This window comes from Sarcophilus harrisii, chromosome 1, assembly GCF_902635505.1.
Source record: "Sarcophilus harrisii chromosome 1, mSarHar1.11, whole genome shotgun sequence".
Lineage (NCBI taxonomy): Eukaryota > Metazoa > Chordata > Mammalia > Dasyuromorphia > Dasyuridae > Sarcophilus > Sarcophilus harrisii.
This window is the reverse complement of record NC_045426.1, coordinates 420,297,514-420,324,695: the sequence shown is the minus strand read 5'-3', so window position 1 is coordinate 420,324,695 and position 27,182 is coordinate 420,297,514.

Below are 27,182 nucleotides of genomic sequence, written 5' to 3'. Positions count from 1 at the left end.
GGACAAAACTCTAAAACTATTATTTACTGAGACGATGACCTATCTGCAGTTTATCCTGGGAGTTTTCTATACCAATGAAACCACAGCTCTTAATCCTATCTTTATCCCTATCAATAAGCATAGATATTAAGTAAAGATATAAATGTAAATTTAAGAGTATACAAACACAATTTCTTGTAAATAATAAATTTGGAATTGAAAATAGAAAATAAGACTAAATTGCAATCCCCTTATTTCTAAATAACAATAACCACACATATAGTCTTTTCCCTCCCATGATTTTTTTCCCCCATTTTCCAAATAGGGGGTTTTAGAGAACATCTGAAACTAACAATGGAAGAATAAAATAACATGTGAAAAGCAGAAACAATCTAGGCCAACTGAGTTCAGGGACTGAATCTAACACATGTTCAGACTTTCATGGTAACTATTTTGGCCAAAATTCACTTCTTTCTGTTGATTGAAATGTTCTGTATAATTTTATTCCACTTCTAGAAATTCTACCAATTAAGATGTATTTCATAGAGAAAATGACATTTTTCAGTCATTTTAGTTCTGTACAACTTTTTGTAACACCATTCAAAATTTTCTTGACAAAGGTTCTGGAATAGTTTGCTTTTTCTTTCTCCAACTCATTTTATAGACAAGGAAACTGTGGTAAACAAAGTGACTTGCCCAGGGTTACACTGCCTCTTAGTCTGGATTGAAACACAGGTTTCCGGACTCAACTTTGCAAACCTTGAAAAGAAAAGAATAGAAACTTTTTCTCTTAATTCCTCACTATGAACATGCAATTTTTTTGTCCTTGACATTTGCTAAATAGTATATGAAACCAAACTCTCTGAAAAAAAAATTTTGAAATGAATTTTCAAATATATTACAAATAAGGAAAAAAAATGAAAATTTACATATAAGCTGTTCTATTCATGAGCAAAGACTGAATATTGTGGGGTCAGATTTTTCTCCCAAGAAAAAAACAAGTACATCTTAAATAAAGAATATCATATATCAAATTATATATATACTTTAATGTTCTGAAAATATGATCACTATTAAGGTAGAACAGCTGGAAGGCACAGAAGATAGAGTTCTAGTAGTAAAGTCAAGAAGAATCATTGTCCTGAGTTCAAATTTGACCTCAGACCCTTACTAGCTATGTGATCCTGGACAGGACACTGGAAGCTATTTGCCTTAATTATCTCATCTATAAAATGAGCTGGGGAAAGAAATGGCAAACTACTCTAATCACTGCCGAGATTACCCCAAATGGTAACACAAAGGGATAAACACAATAGAAAAATAAGTGAAATATTAAAAAAGGAATTATGTCTCTCTTCATTTGCCCCATCAGCCACCACTAACTGACCTTATTTATGAATCTATAAATATGTACAGAGAAAATGACTAAGTCATTGACTGCTCCAAATTAACCAGATACAGGAAATAATTGCTCAGATAAATCAAGCATATTCTTAGATTCAAGAGAAATTACGGATTCATTTTTAATTGAAAAGTAATAATTTCTTGTTTTTATATTCAATAACTCAATATTTCCTCTCATAGGGGGAGGAAACATCAGGAAAATTATATCTGATTAACCTTATTTTTCTTGATTATCAATAGTTTAGCTACTTGGACACACAATAATGTAAATTAATTTTAACTCAGCATCCAAATATTCATGTTTTATAGTCATCAGTGAAATTATCAAAATAAAATGCAACTTTTGAAAAATTTCTAAATTATTTTTATGAATATGCATATAACATATATACACACATTTATTCATATATGTATGCACAAATTCCCTGATCAATATTGGAAAAGTCTTAAAGAATATATTTAATGTTTGATCATCTAATTGCAAATTCCAATGGGAGGAATTTGATGCACTACCATTTTAACTCCAGTCTGAAGAATATATATAGGAAAAGAAATAAAAGTTCTCTCTGGAATATGTATTTTCCATCTAAAATTATAACCTCAGAGCATCAACTGGCAAACCAATGATCTTTTACACCATCATTGAAAATAAATTCAACCAAGGATGGTAACTGACCGACCATGAAATTGTGCACTTAAATGGACTTCACACTGACAACAGAAAAGCCAGACAAAATTTATGTAGACTTGCTTGTATCACATCTGCTCAGCTTATTCTGCAAAATCCCATTTCCTAGGATCTAAAGGAGCAGTGTATTCAATTTCTGTATCAGTATCAATTTCTATACTTCTCACTGATCAAGGTTTTCTTTTTTTTTTTTTTTTAAAGCAACAGTCACCTTCCCCTAAAGTCTTTAAGGAAAGAAATTGGTATTACTCTTGAAGCAAAGAGAGATCCAACTGCTAAGGACTGTCTAATTAACTAAAAATGACTGAGAGAATTGGAAAAAAAAAACTTAATTCAATACTTCAAAATTTTGAGCAAAAAGAATTAAATTTTATTAGCTTTAAAATACTTCGTATATTTTATCAAAAATATTGGCCAAACATTTCAAATTAATTTAAGCATACAAAACTTCAAAAGACTGTATAAAAGATAATAATCTTTGATAAAGTATATTTCCTAATATAACTTATGATCTTTTTAGTCTAAAATTAGACTTTGAATAATTACAATTTAGAACATTGTTAGCAAGTTTTATAATGTCAGGTTCTTCCAAGTCCTAGCCCTTTATCCTCTTTCTCCTTCTTTTTCCTTCACATCTACTTCTTCCCTTGTGATTATCTTATTCCTGCACTTCTGTGATTTATACTGGTACCCTGAAAATAGCCAGTGTGTTCTCAGTTGCCTAACTTCCAAATGGTATCTAGTAAACATTAGTGGAAATTATCTTAGAACATATCATATATCTTTAGAAGAAGACACTGAGAGAGCACCTGATCACAGAGCCCACCACTGACCTGTATATGAAGAGTACAATCAAACTTTGACTGGCTACTAAAAAGAAGAATCCTAAAGAACTCATGAAGATATTTGGGTGAAAATCATGATAAGTCCAGCTAGAAAGGGAGAGACAATTGTGGTGAGAAGAGATCCAGACTAATTTCTATCCTTTAAATCTTAGATCAAAATATTAGAGAGATCTTTTACCAATAAAATCTTTAGATACAATTAATGATCAATAGTTTTTAGTTTTTTTTCTTCCATAGAAACAAATTACTGCCTGCTATTTTCACAATTGTTACATCTCCTTTACAAATCTATAGTGAACAGACACTTTTCTGGGTATCTCAATTAATTATACCTTCATCATCTCTATCATCTGAAAAAATAATTTGGAGAACATAAAATTCTCTGATGGGTTCAATATTGCAATTTTCTTTCTCCAAAATTACTTCTGAAGAAACAATAAAAAATTAAAGATGATTAGATTTAGGTGGAGGGAACTTGAAAGTAGACTGGGGGGGTATAAGATTTGAACAATATTTCAAAGAATGAAAAAAAAGAACAAATCTTCAGCCAACTTGTACTGCCTGATCTGAGTCAGCCTGAGAGTGGTTATTGAAGTACCGGTGTATTGGTAAGCTCATCTAATAAGGAAGATGTCTTTTTAAGACTTAGAGATACAAAAAGGTATCAAACTGTGCATACCCTTTGATCCAGCAATGTTTCTGCTGGGCTTATATTCCAAAGAGATTATAAAGAAGGGAAAGGTACCTGTATGTGCACAAATATTTGTGGCAGCTCTCTTTCTAGTAGCCAGAAACTGGAAACTGAATGGATGCCCATCAATTGGAGAATGGCTGAATAAATGGTGGTATATGAATATTACGGAATATTATTGTTCGGTAAGAAATTACCAACAGGATGATTTCAGAAAGGCCTGGAGAGACTTACACGAACTGATTCTGAGTGAAATGAGCAGGGCCAAGACATCATTATATACTTCAACAACCATACTATATGATGACCAATTCTGATGGGCCTGGCCATCCTCAGCAATGAGATCAACCAAATCAGTTCCAATGGAGCAGTAATGAACTGAACCAGCTCAGCCCAGCAAAAGAATTCTGGAGATGACTAAAAACTATTACATTGAATTCCTAATCCCTATATTTTTGCCCACCTGTATTTTTGATTTCCTTCACAGGCTAATTGTATAATATTTCAGAGTCCGATTCTTTTTGTACAGCAAAATAACGGTTTGGTTATGTATACTTATTGTTTATCTAATTTATATTTTAATATATTTAACATCTACTGGTCATCCTGCCATCTGGGGGAGGGGATGGGGGAAAGGAGGGGAAAAATCGGAACAAGAGGTTTGGCAATTGTCAATGCTGTAAAGTTAGCCATACATATAACCTGTAAATAAAAGGCCATTTAAAAGAAAAGACTTAGAGATAGATATATCTTTGATAAACTGAAGTAAATGAATGTTGACTGCGTTTTCCAATTTGTTTAATTCAGGGCTCAGTCTACTGACACTGCTTGAAAGATAAGAGATAGAGAAAAAGAGAGAGAAACACACACACACACACACACAGACAGAGAGACAGAGACAGAGGGAGAGAAAAAGTGAAAAGCTAGAGGGAGAGAGAAAAAGAGAGTGAAGGAAAAATATCTTAAGAATATAATGTGTATTATCTAAACCCACTATACATTTCAGTGTGATTGAATACATTATTTAATTATGAGGTGATGCAAAGAAGACAAAAACCAAAACAGACTTCATACACTCCTTAAGAAATATTTTTTTCCTTTGTCACTCAGTGTACTCTTAAATACCTTGTTGAAATAATTCATTCATTTGAATAATAATGCTCATTTTTTTTAATTTTTCCCTTTCTTCTTTTCTACCATGACCATTTATTTGTCTAAAACTAAATAGTAATCATTCTTGTCTCTTACAGAGGAAACTGCTCCACTGAATATATTGGCAAATACTATGTAGCCTCATGTTTTATTTATAATTCTGCCACCTTAGTGTTACAGTTTCTCTCATTGTGAGCCTCAAAGTGACTGTCACTGTACAGATGAATTCCAAGGTCTGGAAGCTCACCTATTTTGCAGCCAATATACACCAAAATAATATATTATCATTAAAAAAATAAAAACTCCACCATGTATTGTACAATAACAATCAATTTGAATGGGTATATTTTTTCTCTCTCCTACCAGTGTTCTATTCAGAGACAAGATTTTGATTGGGTTGGCACTTACATAGCCATTTTTCTTTAAGAAGAAAATATTGATATCCATTTATATTGTTTAAATGAGCATGTTATCTTTTAATCAGGAAATTATTTGAGGGGTGAAGTTTAAAAGTGAACTATTCACTCCTCTGTAAATTTCTAAAATAATAAGAATTTACCTAAATAATTTATTCTGGAGCAAATGATTGAGATGTAAATGAATAGTATTTGATATTTTTGTTGTGTTTTATTAGTTAGTAATCCATGTTTTTTTAGAGACAGAATGATATAATATATTCAGTATTTGGCTAAGAGTCAGAAAGATATTAATATATCTTTTCTCATACTTTTTAGTTATGTAACCATAAGTAAGTTGCTTCAGATAACTGAGATTTTAATAAGGATAAAAAAAGGGGAAAGCAGAGGCAGAAAGCTCATTGTGGATAATCTGTATTCCTCAGTTTCTAACTGCAGCAGAATGGAACTTTTAGAGAGTCAGAAAGAATAACTTGTAAAGATAATGACTATTTAAATCTGGGCAGGATTAATGATTCAGCCCTTTCCAAATATCCATCTAATCAACAAAGACTACATCTACCTATGTGGTAGAATTCTTCTATTTTAGCCAATCTGAACATGCATAAACTAGACTCCTTTGAAAGCTTCCTTGTGACAATCTGGATATACTCAAAAAGCATCATACACACACACACACTCACACATGTGTAAATATGTACTTATTTCCCAAAAAATTAAGTTGCTATTTTGTTTTTGTTTGTTTTAGCCTTATATTGTTAGATATGTAAATTAAATTTTTTCTTCCCTGTTTGTAGCACCACACAATTCAGTATCAAAATTAGATTTCAATTACATAAATAACAACAGAAGTCACAGTGTTGTTAGGGTAGACAGATATTTGCAATTTCTTCATGATAATTGTATAGGTTCATCACAAGTCTTGTGCCCTACTCTCTAGAAAGATTCATTTTGTCAATGGATGCCTTAAAATGTGATGACTACAACTAAAAACAATTCTTCACATATAGTTTTAAAAGGACTAAATATGTGAACCTCACCCCTTACTGATTTCTAGAAACTATGAATATATTAATACATCATTTGATTTGTTCATTTTTATTTTCCTCCTGCATGACACTATTGCCTCAGATTGAACCTTTGCAATTTTTTCATTAATTTTTCCACTTTATACAAGTAGTATTTTCTAATCACTATTTCCAATTCAATAATCCTATATTCAATTTAAAAAAAAAACTGCTTTGAAGGACACATTTTAACTCAATAATTGACTTTTATATAGATATCTTTATCTCCAGCTATTTATTTGTCTGTCTCTCTGTATCTGTACATGTAGAGAGAGAAAAAAAAGAGATGAGATAGACAGACAAAGAGGCAGATATTGAGACATATTGATGACCATAGAATAAAGAATCAAAGACAGATATTTGTGCATCCCGGTAGTGATCTCCATCAAGAATGAAATTTTCCCACCAATCACTGAAATTACTATTCATTTAACCTGTTATTATCACACTTTGCTATATTATCATGCTATTTGTAGCTCTCTATTTTAGAGAATAGCATATTTTAAGGGAGAATGTAAAATATCTTGGCAAAATTGAGGTATAATTGTGTATAGAATTCCTTTCCTATGCCAGCTTTTCTAGCTTTCATGGGGAAAAATAAATATGATCTGCACTTAATAAACACAAAATACATCTTTAATTTTCCTAGGTTGAATTTCTCAATGCTCATAAATTTTTCATTATATAAATTTGTCAGAAAAAGAAAACTTTTATCTAAACCTGGTTTTGAAAATTGGTAAAGTTTTTACCTGCCTTTAATCCTACAACATCTCTCCCCTTTCTGCTTCTTCTCTCTCTTTTTCTTCATCTATTATAGATGAATATGAACAATTCCCCAAACTCATATAGCAGTTCTTTAAGGAATATGGTGTTCTAAAAATCTTAGTGCAGATTTAAGTTACTGAAGCTTAAAACTCCTTGAAAACATTTGGGATAATGTGTATATCCTTGTGGGTCTGAAAACATAAACATTCACACAAACATTCTACCAGATTTAATTATTTTATTCCATCACTCTTTTGGCATTTCACATTTCTTTTAATTCTGTTTCTTTTTTCTTCCTCTATTCTTTTTAACCTTCAAAAATAAATGAAAAACCAGTGTTCATAAAAGGAACAATAAAGAAAAAATATATTAAGCATTTTTTTCCTTTCTAATGTCTATTATCATCACCATTATGCAAAGATTGTTAGCATCTCCCTTCTTTGATTTCATCTCTACTTCCAACATAACCTTGGAATTTTGTTTTTTGCCTGTTAAAAGAAAAAAATTTTTTTGCAATTTCTGATTTCATTCTCATGGGGAAATATCCTTATTTTTCATCTTTGTGTATTTGCCCCACTTTCTGACTCTTGTCTAAGTGTTTTTACTACTTAAGTTGATTGATATATTTTCTTTGTTTGCACATCTATGCTTTTCTTCCTTTTGAAATTTTTTTTCTGTTTGTATTTTTATCATTTCATTTTGTAGAGCCTGACATGTAAGTTGGGTCAACTGCATAAAATTGATTGTTCTAGTTATAATTGAATCCACTTATTTCTGACCTCTTTCTTCACCTTCTACTATAGTTATGAAATGTTTTCTCTTTTTTGAGAAAACAAAGGGCATTTTATATACTTAATGTACTTTCTTGTGCAATTTAATATTTTTATAATAAATTATTATATTTTATAATAATTTAATACTAAATAAATATTTAGTTAAGTCATAACATACAAATTAACTTTTTTATATTAATGCAGCCTGACATAGTAAAGTTCTGAGTGGCCAGATCTTCAAAACTCGTTAGCTAAGTGACCCTTTAAGAGTCTACTAACTTTTAGGTGTATGTCATGCAATTCTTTACAATTTAGGGACTTGTTTACAGAAGGCTACTCTGTATTGGTGAATTTCTCATTTGTTTATCTTGTAGTCTTTCCTAATCACAGATACTTTTCAAAAGGTACATAATTCATATCTTTGGCAGATTACATAAAGTTCTTCATGTTATAATATTAGCTTTATAGCTCTCTTTTAGTAATTTAATCATAGCAATTAATAGCATTTATATTATTCTTTAAAGTATACAAAAACTTTAACAAATGTTTTCTCATTTATCTTCAAAAAACCCTTGTATGTAGTTGATGTGATTATCTTTGTCTTATAAATAAGGTAACTAAGCAATACAAAGCTTAAGGAACTTGTTCAGGGTTACACAGAGAGTATATATTTCTTTGGTCTCCTGTATCCACGATCCAAATGGATCTCATTACTTTTCCCAACTGCTGTATGTGTGTTTGTACTACATGGGTGATGGTAAGGAGTTACCTCTTTATACCCTCACCATTCTTCCAGGATTCAGGATTCAGGAGCAGGCTTAAAATGGCACAATGGAGATTTAGTTTTAAATATAATGATACTACGCATGGATTGTCAATTAAAGTGTGAATGAAAATAACACTTTTTCTCTTATCTTTTAGCATCAGCTATTGTAATGTGCTTATCTCTACACTAAATGTATTCCCATTTATCAGTACATTTTGTAAACTGTTAAGTCTATTTTCCATTTATGTGACTACCATTTTGTTACAGTTGATTGGATTTAATTTTGCAATTAATTATCATAAGTTATCATATAGAACACATTGCTAAAATATCAATTATATTGATTCCACTGCATACCTTTTACCAGCTAATTTAATAATTCTATTAACTGGAAGTTCTCAAAATTTTACTGATAGCAACTCTTTATTGTATTTGTACATTGCTCAAATATCTCTGAAATATATAATGGTTTTTATTATTTTGCATTTTATTTTAATCCACTAAAAAAGTTGGCAAATTGGGAAAATTCATTTTGTTTTACATTTTCACATTTCATTAAACTGAAAATTTTCTAAATATTTTACTTTTTAAAAATGTCCAAAACATCACATACAATTGTCATATTCTTTACTTTTTTTCCTGAAAATTGTTTCTTTAAAAAAATAAGAAAAAACGAATATTGGTATTTTGAAAGTTTATGTTAATTCAATTTCAAATTATTCTTTTGATACAAATGAAGTAAAGCTTATCTTGATATAAATGTAGGAAATGTGTTCAGTATTTCAAATACATCATTAAATATTTTTTACTCCTGTTAACTCTAAGCCCATCATACAAACATATTTGGTGTGTAGATTATAAAGACTTTTCAATGAAGAGACATAATGTGAGATGGTGATGATTTTAATATTAGACTTAAATTGCTCATTTGAATTTTATATATGTATTTATACACCTATGCAAATGTGTGTGTATATATAAAGCATATGTATAATCACAATTGTGTATAAATAAAATATAGTGTTATATAGTACTTTTATAGGGACATCTATCTATCCGTCTATCTATATATTCATCTATCTATGTATTAAGTATCTACTATGGACCAGTCAGTATTATTTGTGCCTAGCATACAAAAAAATATTTAAAAGGCCATTCCTTTCATCAAGGAGCTTACAACTTAATCAGGGTGACAACTGTAGCTAATATAAACAAGCAAATTATATACTGGTTAAATAGGAAATAGTTAAAAGAGGGAAAATATTGGAGCTAAGAAAGCTTAGGGAACGGTTCTTATAGAAGATAGGATTTTACTTGTAATCTAAAAGAAGCCAAGGGAGATTGGTAGTTTGAGTTAAAGGGGAAAACTTCATAGACATGACTGATAGCTAGAAAAGATTCAGGGAAGTGAGAGGTGGAATAGCTTCTTCATAGAATATCTAGGTCAATATTATTGGAATGTGTTACAGACTTAGGTGTGTGAATGCCAACTCAGCATTTACTACTTTTGTGAATACCCTTGTTTCACTCTGTCTTCACTATTGCCAGTCTCTTCTAGTTCCCAGCCCTCAGAGAAATCTATGATCACTGTCTTTTGTAGTGCTTAAACCAAATTTACCAAGCTTATGTTTGTCTGAAGTCTTCAGAGATCTCTGGCCATCATTCTATCTAAACAATCAAATGATGGTTTAGATACACAATAGAATGCTTGAAAACAGTCATGTGCAAGCTCAAGGTCTTTTATTCATTTGTTTGCATCCTGCCTAACTGACCTCCTGCTGACTCCCAGTGAACTCTAGGTCAAAGAGAGCCTGCTTCCTCCTCCCACAGCTTAAAAAGTCTCTGTGAGGTCAAATGCAGAGTCAATCAGAGAAGGAGACACCTCCTGTTAATGATACAGATCTCAATGCCACCATAGTTTCCCCCCACGATGTGGTCCCTACTAGTACCCAGAAGCCCACTTCTGGGGGTCTCAAGCTTTATTGCCTGTTTATTTCCTGTACTGTACTGTATATGACTCCTCCTTTTTGGACCTTTACAAGGTATAAGAAAACTGAAAACATAGGGTTTTTGGTAGCTTGTGAATGGCTTTGAATGTCAAAAAAAGCATTTTGTATTTACTCTTAGAAGCAAAAGGAAGTCATTGGAGTTCATCAAATTGAGGCATAATGTGTTTTAGAAAAATCACATCAATAGTTGAATAAAGAATGAGTTGGAGTCCAGAGAGAGGAAGCAGGCAAACCCACTGGCAATATAATGCAATAATCTAAACTTGAAGTAATGAGGGCCTGTATTAGAGTTGTTTATACTGTATTCCTTTTTGAATACAATCATTTTTGCATGCTTATATATTTTATTATTTTTGAATGTTTTAAAAAATTATATACATCAGAAAAAAAAAAAAAACAAAGTCAGTGGCTGCCTCTCACAAATTCTGAATGCAATTATTAAATACAATTGATTGAATGAGTAGTAGAAGGTGTTAATGACTACATCATGATACCAGATGCATCCCAATTTTTTTTCTGAATAGTGAATTTGAAACAAACCACTGCACATTAGGACAGTGGATGCAATTAAATTCCCATTTGCTCAGACTTCCATGATCAACAATTGGTCATTTTGAAGAATGTTTTGCTCAGGTTCTTGAATACATATCCTTCACTATATACACAAATGTCATCTTTTCCTCTATTGTTTTCTTGATTTTTCTGTTTTGCAATTTTAAATGGTAATTTATCTGTGTTCCAATTCTGGGTTTGGCTTTTTTATTTAACATGTTGATAAATGTTGTTGCAGAATAATAGAATTTAACTGAAAATTTGATGATGTTCTTCCATTATTTTCTCCCAACTTCATCTCTAATGCTTCCAGTAGTCCTCTTACAATATACTTTTTAAATAAACTATTCTTTGGAGCATCAGTACTTTGTTTCTTTGAAATATGGTATTTTCTAAGGCAAGGAATTTGTTCTACCTTCTTTTGGGCTAAGTAAAAAAAAAATTAAACTGACCTTCACAAAGAACAGTAAGATAGCATTTAGATATGTATGTATGTATGTATGTGTGTGTGTGTGCATGTCTGTGTGTATGTATGTATTAGAGAAAAAGAGGATTAAAAAATAAAACAAGGACAACAAATAAAGTGGATGAGAATATTATGACATTAACTAGAGAGAAACAGAGTTACACATTGTATCCCTTGTATTGCGTTTCCTCTTCAAAGGAGCATGTTTTGTTTTGTTTCATTCCATTTTTGTACAGGAAAGCATAAGAAAAGTGATTGAAAAGGAATTGATATGTAAGATATTCAAGGAAGCAGTAAAATGGCACTAAATTTCCCTATGTCATGGTAAATCAGCTGCTAAAAATTGAAATGAAATATAATTTGAAGCACTAAAAAAACTGATGAATATAACTATTAATAATCAAAAGACTGTGGAGTATAAGAAATTACTTATAGGGCTGGAAAAATAGAAATATACTTTCAAATTTCATAAAAAGAAAAAGAGCAAGAACAAGAAAGAGAAGAAGGAGAAGAAGAAGAAGAAGAAGAAGAAGAAGAAGAAGAAGAAGAAGAAGAAGAAGAAGAAAGAAGGAAAGAAGAAGAGGAAGAAGAGGAGGAAGAGGAAGAAGAGGAGGAGGAGGAAGAGGAGAAGAAGGAGGAGGAGGAAGAGGAGAAGAAGGAGGAGGAGGAAGAGGACCATAGAATTTGAAATATTTCTTGTTAGTGAGTATAGCTTTGATTTTTGGCAATGTTTTGAAATATGTTATTGAATAGGATATGATAATTGTCTTGAAAAATACTATTTTAATGAAAAAAGCCAACATATTTTCATCGAAGATGTGATGATGGCCAGCTTATTTTATTTTCTTCTTGAGAGGTTCACCAATCAGATAAAAAATATAACTTACATGTAACTATCTTGAATTTGGTTTAAAAATTCATGTTATTTTTTATGAAAAAGATAAATAGCTGTATAATAGTTGTAAGTCTTGCTTCAAAGAATATATATATATATATATGTATATATATATATATATATATATATATATATATATGGAAATACTGCAAGCAGTCAGAAAGAAACAACTCAACTATCAAGGAATCATAGTCAGGATTACCCAGCAATCAACAGCTTCCACATTAAAGGACAAGAGGGCCTGAAATATGATATTCCAGAAGGCAAAAATGCATGACAACCAAGAATCAACTACCTGGAAAAACTGAAAGTTATTTTACATTGGGAAAGCTGAACTTTCAATGAAATAAAGGATTTTCTATCATTTCTTATAAAAGTACCAGAGCTGATAGACCCAGGGAAAGAACTCTGGGAGCTGACTATGAACCACTACATAGAATTCCCAATCCCTCTATTTTTGTCGCCTACATTTTTTATTTCCTTCATAGGCTAATTGTACACTATTTCAAAGTCCTACTCTTTTGATACAGCAAATTAACTGTTTGGACATGTATACATATATTGTATTTAACTTATATTTTAACATATTTAACATGTAATGGTCAACCTGCCATCTGGGGAAGGGGTGGGAGGAAGGAGGAAAAACGTTTGAACAATAGGATTTGCAACTGTTAATGCTGAAACATTACCTATGTATATATCTTGTAAATAAAAAAAAACTATTAAAAATAAAAATAAATAAAAATAAAAATACTAGAGCTGAATAGAAAATTTGATCTTCAAAAAAAAAGATCTCAAGGGAATCATGAAAAGGTAAACAGAAAAAAAACATTTTAAAGTAAACTGTTTAACCAAGATGATTACAAGAACATTTGCAATTGTTACATCCCTACACATGAATATGATAATTGTAGCTCTAGAGAACAATATTTTGTCAGAACATTTAGCAGAAATATACATACACAGAGAATGTAGTTATAAGTGAACTTTAATATGATGGGTAAAAAAAAGTAATTAAGGGATGGAAAAAAAGATAGTGGGAAATGAGGAAGGAGAAAGTAACATGAAGAGACACAAAAATCTATTACAGTAAAATGAAAGAAAGTTTAAACATTGTTTGAACCCTCCTCTCTTCAGATTTAGTTTAAAGAAGGAATAAAATATATACTTAATTTGATATAGAAATTTGTCTTATCCTATAGGGAAGTAGGAGATGCAGAGGGAAAGAAAAGAAAGCTGGTAGAAGAGAGGGCGCAAGTAGAAAGGGAAAGGGATAATAAAAGTGGGTGTGCTGGTAAAAGGGAATGCAGATAGACAGCTGAGTGTCAGCAGCAAAATACTGGTGAGTAGAGAAAAGATGAAAAAAAAAGAAAGAAAAGTATAAGTGAGGAAAAACAGGACTAAGGAAAATACAGATTTACTAATTGTACCTGGGAATGTGAATGGGATGAGCTCTCCCATAAAATTGAAGGGGTTAATAGAGTGGATTAAAAATCAGAATCCTATAATATGTTGTTTATAAGAAACCCATTTGAAATAGCGGTATATGCAAAATAAAGGTTAAAAACCTGGAGCAAAATATTTTATGATTCAGCTTATGGAGGGAAAAAAGCAAGGGTAAAAATTCAGAGTTCAGATAAAGCAAAAACAAAAATAGATCTAGATAAGAGATTAAAAAAAAACTACATCTTTCTAAAAGGAACCATATATTTTGAAGCATAGAAATTTGTAAAAAATATAAATAAATAAATGAGTGGGTTCCAAGAAAAAAATAGACGGCAAAACTATACTTGGGATTATGGAGTGGAGCATTTCAACCTCTCTCTCAGATCTAGATATATGTAACTACAAAATAAACAAAAAAGAAGATAAGGAAATGAATAAGATTTTAGAAAAGATAGTATAATATGGTATATTAGATCTCTACAGAAAATTAAAGATGGATATAAAAGAATATATATCTTTCTCACTGATACATATAACTACACAAAAAATGATCATTTATTAAGGCACAAAAACATTGCAATCAAATGCAAAAAAGCAAAAATAATAAATATATACTCTGAGTAATGATACAATAAAAATTAGAGGTAATAAAGGTCCATGGTAAAATCAAAATTAATTGGAAACTAAATAATCTAATTTTAAAGAATGGATGGGTCAGAAAACACATCATAAAAACAATTAATAATTTCATCCAAGAGTATGATAATAATAAGACATCAAACCAAAATTAATAGGATGCAGTTGTAGCTATTCTTAAGGAAAATTTTGTTTCTCTAGATGCCTACATGAATAAGACAGAGAAAGAGAAGTTCAAAGAACTGATTATGCATCCTAAAAATGTTATCAGAAGAATTCAACACTCTCCAATTAAATTAGAAATTTTGAAAATCAAGAAAAATGAATGTGAAAGTAAGGCAATGATTAAACTAATCAATACAACTAAGAGTTGGTTTTATGAAAACAGCAACAGCAACAACAAAAATGATTAATGTTTAATTAAGTTCATTAAGAAAAGGAAAGAAGACAGCCAAATAACAAGTATCAAAAATGAAGAGGGAACTTCCACCATTGAAGAGAACATTAAAACTATAATTTGAAGCAATTAGAAGCTAGTTTGCTCAATTGTCTGTCAATAAATTTGAAAATCTAAGTGAAATAGGTGATTTTTTTTGCAAAAAATATATTAATAAAATATCAAAGCTGATATTAACAAAACAGGAAATAAAATACTTAAGCAGTCCCATTAAAAAAAAAAAAAACTGAACAAGCCATTAATGAACTTCTTTAAGAAAAAGTCCAGGGTCAGATTGATTTACAAGCAAATTTTCCCAAACATTTAAAGAAAAATTATTTCCAATACTAAATAAATATTTAGAAATATAGAGAAAAAAGGAATCTACCCAATTCCTTTTATGACACAGAGTGTTCATACCTAAACTAGGCAGAGCTAAAACAGAGAAAACAAATTATAGAACAATTTCCCTTATTATTATTGATGAAAAATTAAATGAAATGTAGCAAAGTGATTGCAGCAAGTTGTCACTAGAATAATAAAAGTTGGATTTATAACAGGAACATACGGAAAACAATCAGCACAATATAAATAACAAATCTAACAAAAATCATATGGTTATTTCAATAGACAAAGAAACAGCATTTGAGAAAATACAACCCATAACTATTAAAAACAATAGAGACCATCAGAATAAATTGAATTTTGCTTATAATGATAAGTAGCATATACTCCAAATCATTAGCAAGTATTATATGTAAGGACATAAGGTAAAAACAATCCCAATAAAATTGAAGGAGGAAATAAAATAACCATAATCAGCACTGTCATTCAATATTAAAAATGTTATCTTTAGAAATAAAATAAATAGAAATTAAAGGAGTTAGACTAAGCAATGAGGAAACAAAACTATCATCCCTTGCAGATAATATATCATATTCAGAGAATCCTAGAAAATAAACTTAAAAAATTATTTGAAACAATTAACAACTGTAGCATAATTGTAGGATACAAAAAATCATATAAGTTATCATCATTTCTATATTACCAACAAAACCCAGCAGCAAGACATAGAAAGAGAAATTCCATTTAAGCAACTGTAGACAATCTAAAATACCCAGTCTCAATTCCACTCCAATATTTATAATTAAATTTTCTTCATCATATTACCCAATCTGATAGGTGAGATATGATAACAAAAATTACTGGGAAAGTTGGAAAATAATATGTCAGAAACTAGCCATATACAAACATCTTACACCCTGTACCAAGATATGGTTAAAATAGGTTCATGTTTTACACATAAAGAATGATACTATAAATAAATTAGGAGAGAATAAACAACATATAGTGTACCCATAAGAATTTTTAAAAGGGAGAAATTTATGGCTAATAAAGAAGTAGATAACATTATGAAATGCAAAGTGGACAATTTTGTTTACATTATATTAACATATTTTTGTATAAACAAAATCAATGCAGCCAAAATTAGAAGGAAAGAAGAAGGGTGGGAAATAATTTTATAGCCATTGTTTCTGATAAAGGCATCATTTCTAAAATATATAAAGAATTAACTTAAATTTATAAAAATAATAATGTCATTCCTCAACTGATAAATAGTCAAAGATATAAATAGACAATTTTCAGATGAATTAATTGAAGTCATTTATAGTTATATGAAAATATGCTATAAATCACTTGTGTTTAGAGAATTGCAAAACAAGACAATTTTGAGGTATCATTTCTCAACTATCAGATTGGTTAACATGACATAACAATGACAAATGTTGAATAGAAGAGGGAAAACTGAGAAACATGCATTTTTGTGAAGTTGTGAATCGATTCAATCATTCTATAAAGCAATTTGGGAGTACATCCAATGGGCAATCAAACTGTTCATACCTTTTGATCAAGCAGTCTCACTACTGTATCTGTATCCCAAAAACATCCTAAAGAAGGGAAAATGACCCCCATAAGCAAAAATACTTGTAGCAGCTTTTTTGTAATGGCAAGTAATTGGAAACTGACTGCCAATAAATTGAGGTTATATAAATCATTGTATCTGAAGATAATGGAATATTATTATTCTATAAGAAATGATGACCAGGCTAATTTAAGAAAAGTCTTAAAAAAAAAAAAAAAACCTTGAATTGATTCAGAACCAAGAGAACACTATATAGAGTAACAAGAAGATTGTGTGACAATAAACTGTTATTATCTGTCAACATCTGTCAAGAATAACTTGTTTCTTCTCAGCAATATGATTATTTAAAAACAATTCCAACAGACTTTTGGTGGAAAATAACATCAGCATCCGGAGGGAGAACTGTGGAGACAGAATGCAGATCAAAGCATAGTATTTTCACTTTTTGGGGTTGTATTTGAGGATATGGGAGGGAGAAAAAAATGTTACACAAAATCTCATAAAAATTAATATTTAAAATTTTCCTTACATGTGTTTTGAAAAATAAAATACTATTCATGGAGAAAAAAAAGATATATAATTCATCCTCAAAAATATAGCTAACACATTCAATGGAGAACGTAAAGATTTTAAATCTAAAAATAAAACTGCTTTTTTGTAATTTGATTGCTATGTCACTGAAAAAATATAACCCTGAGCCAATAATACATTTAAGTTTTGTGATTAGTTTCCTAAAATTAACTTTCTAAATCAGAGATTGTAAAGGTATAAAGGTATAGGGAAGATACGTTTCATAATGCATAAAATGCTGCTCTGGAGTTAGGAAGACTCATCTTTGTTGTAATCTGACCTCAGGTACTTACTAGTTGTGCAACTCTGAAAAAGTCAATTAATTCTGTGTGAATCCCATTCCTCATTTATAAAATGAGCTGGAGAAGGAAATTACAAATCACTACAGTACCTTTGCCATGGAAACTTCATTTGAGTTGACAAAAGTGAAGTAACTGAACAACAAAGATACAAAGATAGTGAAACATTGATTGAATTGTGGAGTATTGTTTGTGAAATTCATTAGACTGAAAATTTGATTTGAATAAATCTTGTATATGGTTGCCAAGAAAGGTATTTTGATCTTACCCTATATTTTGAATCAATATTTATGAGAACAAAGATCCAAAGATAAATCAAATTCTTTTTTCTATTTCTTGCTAGCATTTGGACCAATTGAATTATGCAAACAAACAAAACATATACGTATGTGTGTATACACACACACACACACACACACACATATATATGACAAAAGTCTTTTAAAAGTTAACATTACAAGGCTTCTGATATGCAAGTGAATGGAGATTAGATTACTCTATTAGTATAATTAACCAGTATAATTTTATAGGAGAGGAAAGATGATTTTATGACAGAATGGGGAGGAACCAGAATTATTTTATTATAGAAACCTCCACAATACTTTTAATGACCCCATGTTACTTTCATATACAAAAACACATCCATTAATATAAATACGTTTCAGTGATAATATTTTAAGTGGCTGAATTCTGGAACCTTGTGAAATCTGCATAATTAAAATTTTGTATGTCCAAAATGGTTATAAAAGTCATAATAGAATCAAAATAGAATACAAATTGTAATCTATAATTATATGCAATTAGGAAATAGGAAATAGGAAATAAATAATTTATTTTTAATAAAATTATGTAGTTTAATCAAATATACTATATATAGTATAAATATACTATATATATATATATAGTACATATACTATATATATATATATAGTACAAATATACTATATAATCAAATATACTATGATATAAATAATTTGTTAAGATATCGGCACCATTAGATCCATACCATTTATACCTGCTACATATATTTTGGATTATGTGTATATGTATGTATGTGCAGATTTTTTTTTTTTTTGGTGAATTTCCACTTAATTAAAGGCAAAATTCCCAAAGAAACATGCACACTTGTTAGAAAATCTCCATACTTTTCAGCAGATGACTCTGTAATCTACATTTCAATGCTTTTTATTTCATTTGAAAACAGCTTAAAATAATGATTCATTGAAACTCAGAAGCAACTTTTTAAACTTTTTAAAATCAAATTTCTGATTCTAAAGATGTTTATGTACATTATTTCAAGGGACCATTATACTCATTATAAATTTCAATAAAACTGATCAGCTATGATTTTTCCACATGGATTAATTTAGAACCATAAAACTATCTGTATGTAGCAACCATACTATATGTATGGTTTGTATCTTTATGTATATGTATCTTTGATTTTTAGTAATTGTCCATAAAAAAATTAGAGTTTGATAGTTAATATATTTTTTCATTCATCTTCTCTATGACTAAAACTAGGGAGTATGCAATCTGATTATAAAAAGAATGAACTTGTTCATTCATATTAAAGACTGATTCATCATTTTCCTGAAATTTTAACAGAAAAAAAGAGAGATCATTTAAAATTACTTAATTTTATTCTTAAAGTTATTAGTAATACTTTTATTCATTAAATGATTTATAATTTTTGATAATAGAAAGATGTATAATTTATACTGTGTATTGTTTATATATTATGACTGGTAACCTGAGAGATCAAACAAATTACTTCAAATTTAAAAATAATAAAAAACTGAGGCATACTGCCTCAAACACATAGTTCAAAGGCATAAAAAAAAAAAATCATCAAATAATTAAGATGCAATGTCAGTGAGGTTCACATCCAGCAAACATACATAGTTATGGACACTTAAAACTACAGAATTTAAAACACCTAAAAACTTTATCTCATTCAAGAAAGTTTTCATGGTGTTAAATGTAGAAGATTGCTTCCATGATAACAAATGGGTCATCTCAAGGTTAAATTGCACAATCTATGGTATAAAATTTGTTTATTTGGTTAACCTGATATTATTCCTATTATGGCATGGTATCTCTAGTACAGAGACTATTATCAGCATTATCAACTTGAGTTCAAATATGAGGCTGCCTCCTCATAAGGCATGGCTACTTATGGGCAGGAACAAATAAGTTGGTCAGTGATTAAGAAGAGCTTATCACAATGTGTGGTATCAATGTAGAATGAGTCAATCAACTAGCTTCACAAAATACTCTCCCTTCCATGTTTTCCATGTTCCCCCCCCCCACCTCTGGTCTTTCCCTAGATAGAGAAATTCCAACTAAAGTCTTATTTTCTGACAGAAATCTTTTCCAATCTTATTGATTTAGCTCCTTTAATTATTTTCTATTTTTCCTATGTAAAGCTTGTTTTATACATTTATTTTCTTACTATCTCCTCCATTAGATTTTGAGACATTGAAAGGAAGCATTGTTTTTCCCTTCTTTTTGTGTGCCCAGAAGTTATCATAATATATAGCAGTTATTTCATAAACATATATTAACTGACTATCTGACTGAGTCTTTGATGGATGACTACAAATATTTCACTTCCATTAAATTCATCAGATCCTTAGCATTTTCTTTAACTAGAAATGCCTTAAAGGAAAGGACAGTGATCAACAGAAATATTTACAGTTCTATTTACTCCAGACTTCAACTATGAGATTTTTCCTCGCCCAGATATAATGTGGGAGTGGAATAGTTTTTTTTTTTTTTTTATTTGGTGAATTTTCCTCAATAGAAAGCTAAATTATTTCAGGGAGGAATCTTACATTATCTTATAACAAACACCCAGGACATTTCCCAAAAGAGTAATTGTTAAAAAAAAAAAAAATCCATAGACAGTCTGCCCTGGAGTTCCTTCTTTTTGATTATTCTTTTCATATGTAATTGATTACTTAATATTTCATATCCCTCTAAGATATATAATATTTCATGTATAAAACACAAATTGGACTTACCATTTTATTTCAGTTTATTACTTCCAATCTTAAGTTCTTCAAGTTTGGTCAAGTATAAAATTGTCTGCCAAGACGTATTATTAGACAATCAATTTTTATCAGACCCTAATATTTCTTAAAATTTGAATACACATGCACATATATGCATACACACACAAACACACACACACACACACACACACATATATATATATATATATATATATATATATATATATATATATATATATAAATGTAGGTATATAATTTTTTTCATGTTATATAATCAATTAAACTGTAAACTATTTACAAAAAGGAACTGCTTGTGGCCTTTCTTCACATCTACAGTTTTCCCACATATACACCCCAGGGGCAGCTAGGTCTCCATAAATATCCCTATATTCCAATTCTAGCTTGTGGATTTAAGAAGAGGTAACATGGAAAGTGGCCACACCTAGATAAAACTATATTAACAAATAGGGTAAAGCATGGTGAGGGTTAAACAACAGATCTCAAATGTGCTGGTAAATTAGGGGGATGTCAATTGTCATATTCCCAATGCTCATATGTGTGACTATGTACATGAATTTCCTCAATAAACAATAGATTACTATGAAACAAAGTTAAGGAAAATTGGATAGCTATATGGTCACTACTAATGTTTGCCTGTGTTATAGAATCCACAACTTAAACAAAATAATAATTTACTTAGAAACACCAGATTTCACAAATGTTCCTCTGAATAGAGGACATCATATTCATCAGAACATAAAAACACCCAGTCAAATAAATAATCATGTAAAAGAAAACAACTTGAATATCTATAATGATAAAAAAGACTCCCAGATTAAGACGTGAAAAAAGAGGGATAGCTGACACAATGATTTATATTATTTAAAGAGAATACACATACACACATACACACACATATATACAAGTATACAAATATATATGCATATACAGAATATACACACACACAAATACATATATCATGTGTGTATATATAAGTGGGAGACAGGGAGAAGGTGCAAAGCTTTAAGAATGTCAGGTTAATGAGGATCTTTTCTCTAACCATAAAAATCCCATTGTCTCTATTTGTAAGTATTAAATGATCTTCAAAAATCAGTGTGATCCAGTAGTCAATGATTATAGTAATCTACTGTTTGACAGACACAATGGCTCCAGCTTCTGAGATAACTCACTATTTCACAGAAATTGCTAAGAAAATAGAAAAATAATATGGAAAAAAAGGCATAAATCAACATCTCATACCCTGTATTAAAATAAGGTTAAAATGGGTTCATATTAAGACATAAAATGTGATAATATAAGCAAATGATGAGAGTAAGGAATAGTATAGTCTATCTGTCAGAATTTTGAAGAAGGGTGGAACCTATAATCAAATAAAAAACTAGAGAAAATTATGAAAGGCAAAATAGACAACTTATTATACAAACAAAAAATGGGCACAAAATTCAAAGGGGACAAGAAATCTGAGGAATACTTTTTAGAGCCAGTGTTTCTGATTAAGACCTTTTTTCTAAAATAAATAGAAAATTGACTCAAATTTATAAGAATACAAGGAATTCCTTAATTCTGAGAGAAGTGAGTATAACTAGGAGAATAATGTACACAATAACAGCAAAATTATGTGATAATCACTAATGGTAGATTTAATTTCTTTCAGCAATGTGTGGATTCAAGATAGTTTTAATAGACTTGTGATGGAAAATGCCATGTGTGTCCAGAGGGCGAACTGTGGAAACTGAATGCGGATCAAAATATGCTGTTTTCACTTTTTGTTCCTTTTTTGTATTTTTTTTTTCACTTTGGTCTGATTTGTACAATGTGACAATTATGAGAATATGTATAGAATGATCATACATGTTTAACCATTAGGGGATTGCTTGCTGTCTTGGCACAGGAGAGAACAGGGAATAGAGAAAAAAAGTTCAGTATTTTCTACGTGATCTCATGACTGGAATTTAGCTACAATATTCCTTGGATTTTTCATTATGGAGTCTCTTTCAAGGAGATGATTGATGGATTCTTTCAGCGGCAAAATTATGCTCTGGTTCTAGGATATCAGGGTAGTTTTCCTTCATGAGTTCTTCAAAGATGTTGTCTTCTTTCTTCTGTACATCATGGTTTTCAGGTAGTCCAATAATTCTTAAATTGTCTCACCTGGATCTATTTTCCAGGTTAGTTGTTTTTCTGATGAGGCATTTTTACATTTTCTCCAATTTTTTCTTTTTCTTTTTTTTGGTTTTGCTTGACTGATTCTTGATGTTTCATTGAATCTTTCATTTCCATTTATTCAGTTATAATATTTAGGGAATCTTTTACTTCAGTTAGTTTTTTTGAATCTCCTTTTGCATTTGGTCAATAGAACTTTTAAATGAATTGCTTTGTTTATTGGATTTTTTTTTCCATTTCACAAAGTCTTTTTCAACAAGTTGTTTTCTTCAAGCCATTCTCCAATTGATAAATGGTCAAAGGATATGAACAGATAATTCTCAGATGAAGAAATTAAAACTATTTCTAGCCATATGAAAATATGCTCCAAATCATTATTAATCAGAGAAATGCAAATTAAGACAACTTTGAGATACCACTACACACCTGTCAAATTGACTAGAATGACAGGGAAAGATAATGCGGAATGTTGGAGGGGGTATGGGAAAACAGGGACACTGATACATTGTTGGTGGAATTGTGAACACATCCAGCCATTCTGGAGAGCAATTTGGAACTATGCTCAAAAAGTTATCAAATTGTGTGTACCCTTTGAACCAGCAGTGTTTCTACTGGGCTTATACCCCAAAGAGATACTAAGGAAGGGAAAGGGACCTGTATGCACCAAAATGTTTGTGGCATCCCTGTTTGTAGTGGCTAGAAGCTGGAAAATGAATGGATGCCCATCAATTGGAGAATGTTTGAGTAAATTGTGGTATATGAATGTTATGGAAATTATTGTTCTGTAAGAAATGACCAGCAGGATCAATACAGAGAGGATTGGTGAGACATACATGAACTGATGCTAGTGAAATGAGCAGGACCAGGTGATAATTATATACCTCAACAATGATACTGTATGAGGATGTATTCTGATGGAAGTGGATTTCTTTGACAAAGAGATCTAACTCAGTTTCAATTGATCAAGGATGGACAGAAGCAACTACACCCAAACAAAGAACACTGGGAAATGAATGTAAACTGCTTGCATTTTTGTTTTTCTTCTTGGGTTAGTTATACCTTCTGAATCTAATTCTCCCTGTGAAACAAGAGAACTGTTTGGTTCTGCACACATATATTGTATCTAGGATATACTATAACCTATTTAACATGTATAGGACTGCTTGCCATCTGGGGGGGTTGAAAGGAGGGAGGGGAAAAATTGGAACAGAAGTGAGTGCAAAGGATAATGTAAAAAATTAACCTGGCATGGGTTCTGTCAATAAAAATTTATTAAAAAAAAACTGTACACTGTATGTGTCTGTGTCTCTCTGTGTCAAATGTGTTTCCTGTAAACAACATATTGCAGGATTCCAACTTTTAATCCACTCTGTTATTCACTTCCATTTTATAGAAAGGTTCCTTCTTTTCACATTCATTCAGCTCCACATTTCCTTCCATCCTATGTTCTTTCCTGTATTAGCTTTTATTCTCTCTATACATCCTGTGCTTAGTAGTGCTTTTTTTTTTAACTCACCCCATCCACCACCTTATCTCCTATCATTTCTTCCCACTTTCTCTTACTTTATTCCCTAGTGTTTCTGTCCTCCCTTCTAGGCTGCTCCTCTCTTTTCTTTCCTTTCTCCTTCAACTTCTTTAGAGGGTAAGCCAAATTTCTTTACCCACTGAATGATAAAATTTTTTCTCTCTCAGAGCCAAAACTGATAAGATAAAGCTTCAGACAGTGCCCACAACTCTCTCTTCTTTCCCTGAATTGTAATAGCTCTTTTGCATCTCTTCATATGCACTAATTGTCCCCTTATATCTCCTCTTTCCTCTTCTTCCAGTTCAGACATTTTTCTACTTCTTAAGATCTTTTTCTTTGATGCCATCACATCACAGTTCATTCATAATCTTACCTTCAGTCAATGTGATACCCCTCCTTCTGTCTGTTCCAGAGACAGATACAGTTCTTAAGAATTACAGCCATCATTTTCACATCTAGGGATATCAGAAATTTAAACTTTAAATAATGTATATATTCCCCGGTTTACTTTTTATGCTTCTCTCGAGCCCTTTGTTTGCAGATTAAATTTTCTATTTAGTTCTGTTTTATTCAATAGAAATGTTTGAAAGTCTCTTACTTCATTGAACATCCATCACATCCCCTAAAAATGATGCTAAGTATAACTAGGTAGTTAATTCTTGGTTGTAATTCCAGGTCCTTTGTCTTCTAGAATATGGTATTTCATATCCTCCAATCCTTTATTGTCTGAAGCTTCCAGAGCCTGAGTAAGCCTGATTGTTGGTCCTTGATTTTTGAATTGTTCTTCTCTGACAGGTTGCAATATTTTTATTTGAGAATGTAGTTTTGGAATTTCACAACAATGTTCCTTGGGTTTTCCTTGTAGATTATCTTTCTAAAGGTGATCAATGAATTTTTTCACTATTTCCCCTCTGTATCTAGAATATTATGGCAGTTTTCCTTAATTATCTGTTAAAGAATGATATCCAGGGTCTTTTTTTCAATCTTGGCCTTCAAGCAGGACAGTAATTTTTAAATTTTCTTTTCTGCATCCATTTTCCAGTTTAGCTGATTTTCCAGTGAGGGATTTCATATTTTCTTCACTTTTTTCATTCTTTTTAATTTGTTTGACTGATTTTTGCTATCTTGCAGAATTGTTAGCATACATTTTCTCTACTGTAAATTTTAATGTGTGATTTTTTTTCAGTTAGCTTTTGTATTTCTTTTTCCATTTGGTCATTTCTCCTTTTGAAGGTTTTTTGTTTGTTTTCCAATGGATTTTATTTTTTCTTTGCATATAGCCAATTGAATTTTTAAGGAGTTATTTTTTCAGTCAATTCTTTATCTTCCTTTTCCAAATTGTTGACTCTCTTATGCATAACTCTCATTTCCTTACTCTTTTTTTTTTTCTTCTGTCTCTTTTATTTTCTGTTTGAAGTCTTCTATGAGCACTTACAGGAAGTCTCTTTGGTGTTGACATCAACTCATAACAACCTTTGAGATTTCTTCTGTGGATACTTACTTTGTCCTACTCTGCTTTGTATTTTGCTCTCTCCTCTCACCATAGTAGCTTTTTATAGTCCAGGTTCTTTTCTGTTTCTCCTTCATGTCCTTTTCTTTTCTTTTGTTATTTCCATTTTTTTAATATATATTTTTATGGTTGAGCTCTGTTCCTGGAGTAAAGAGGGCACTGTCTCAAGTTTCCTATATATCTCTACGGTTTGGCTTTGAGCACAAGGGCCCTCATATTCGTAGGAGGTAGCTTTGCCTGTTTTTTTTTTTTCAAGGAAGGAATTTGTTTTCCAGAGTTTGCATTCTTAACTTGGATTGGAGGCTGTCCCACTGGACTAAACTCCTACCGAGCCATGACCAAGGATCTCAGTTGATGATATGCTGTGATTAAGACCCTCTCACCAGCTTTCCCAGAATTTGTCTAACTGTGCAGATCACTCCTTTCACACTGTGAGACTATTCTTTCTTGAATTTTTTTCAGTCTGTTCGAGCTGGAGAGTGCTTTCATTCCATCAGATGCTATTGAGAGGCTTGGTTCTATGCGATTTTTGACAATAACTGGGAGAGCTTGAACAGCTTCGTGGCTTTACTCTACCATTTGAACTCTACCCCCAGAATATACATTCACTCCCTAAATCAAGTGAGTGCAGTAAATTCTTGATTTGAGAAAAATGTACTTACTATTTATGCCTTTCTGCATATGATTTTGAGGATTTTATGTCCTAATACATGATCGTTTTTTATAGAGGTATCATGTACTGCCAAGAAAAAAAAGTATATTTCTTTCTGTCTCCATTCAATTTTTTCCAAAGGTCTATCTTCCCTTACCTTTCTAGAATTCTACTTACCTCCTTAACTTCTTTCTTATTTATTTTGCTCCTAGTTATGAGAGAGCAAGATTGAGATCCCCCACTATTATAGTTTGCTCTCTAATTTTTCTTGCAGCTCTCTTAACTTCTCCTCTAAGAATGTGAATGCTATAGTACTTAGTGTATATATATTTAATATTGATATTGCTTCATTGTCTATGGCACCTTTAAGCAGGATGTAGTTTCCTTCCTTATCTCTTTTAATTAGATTTATTTTTGCTTTTGCTTGATCTGAAAGGAGGATAGCTATCCATATATTTTTTTTTCTTAGCCTCAACTGAAGCATAATAGAGCTAATAATAGAGTGAGATTCTCAT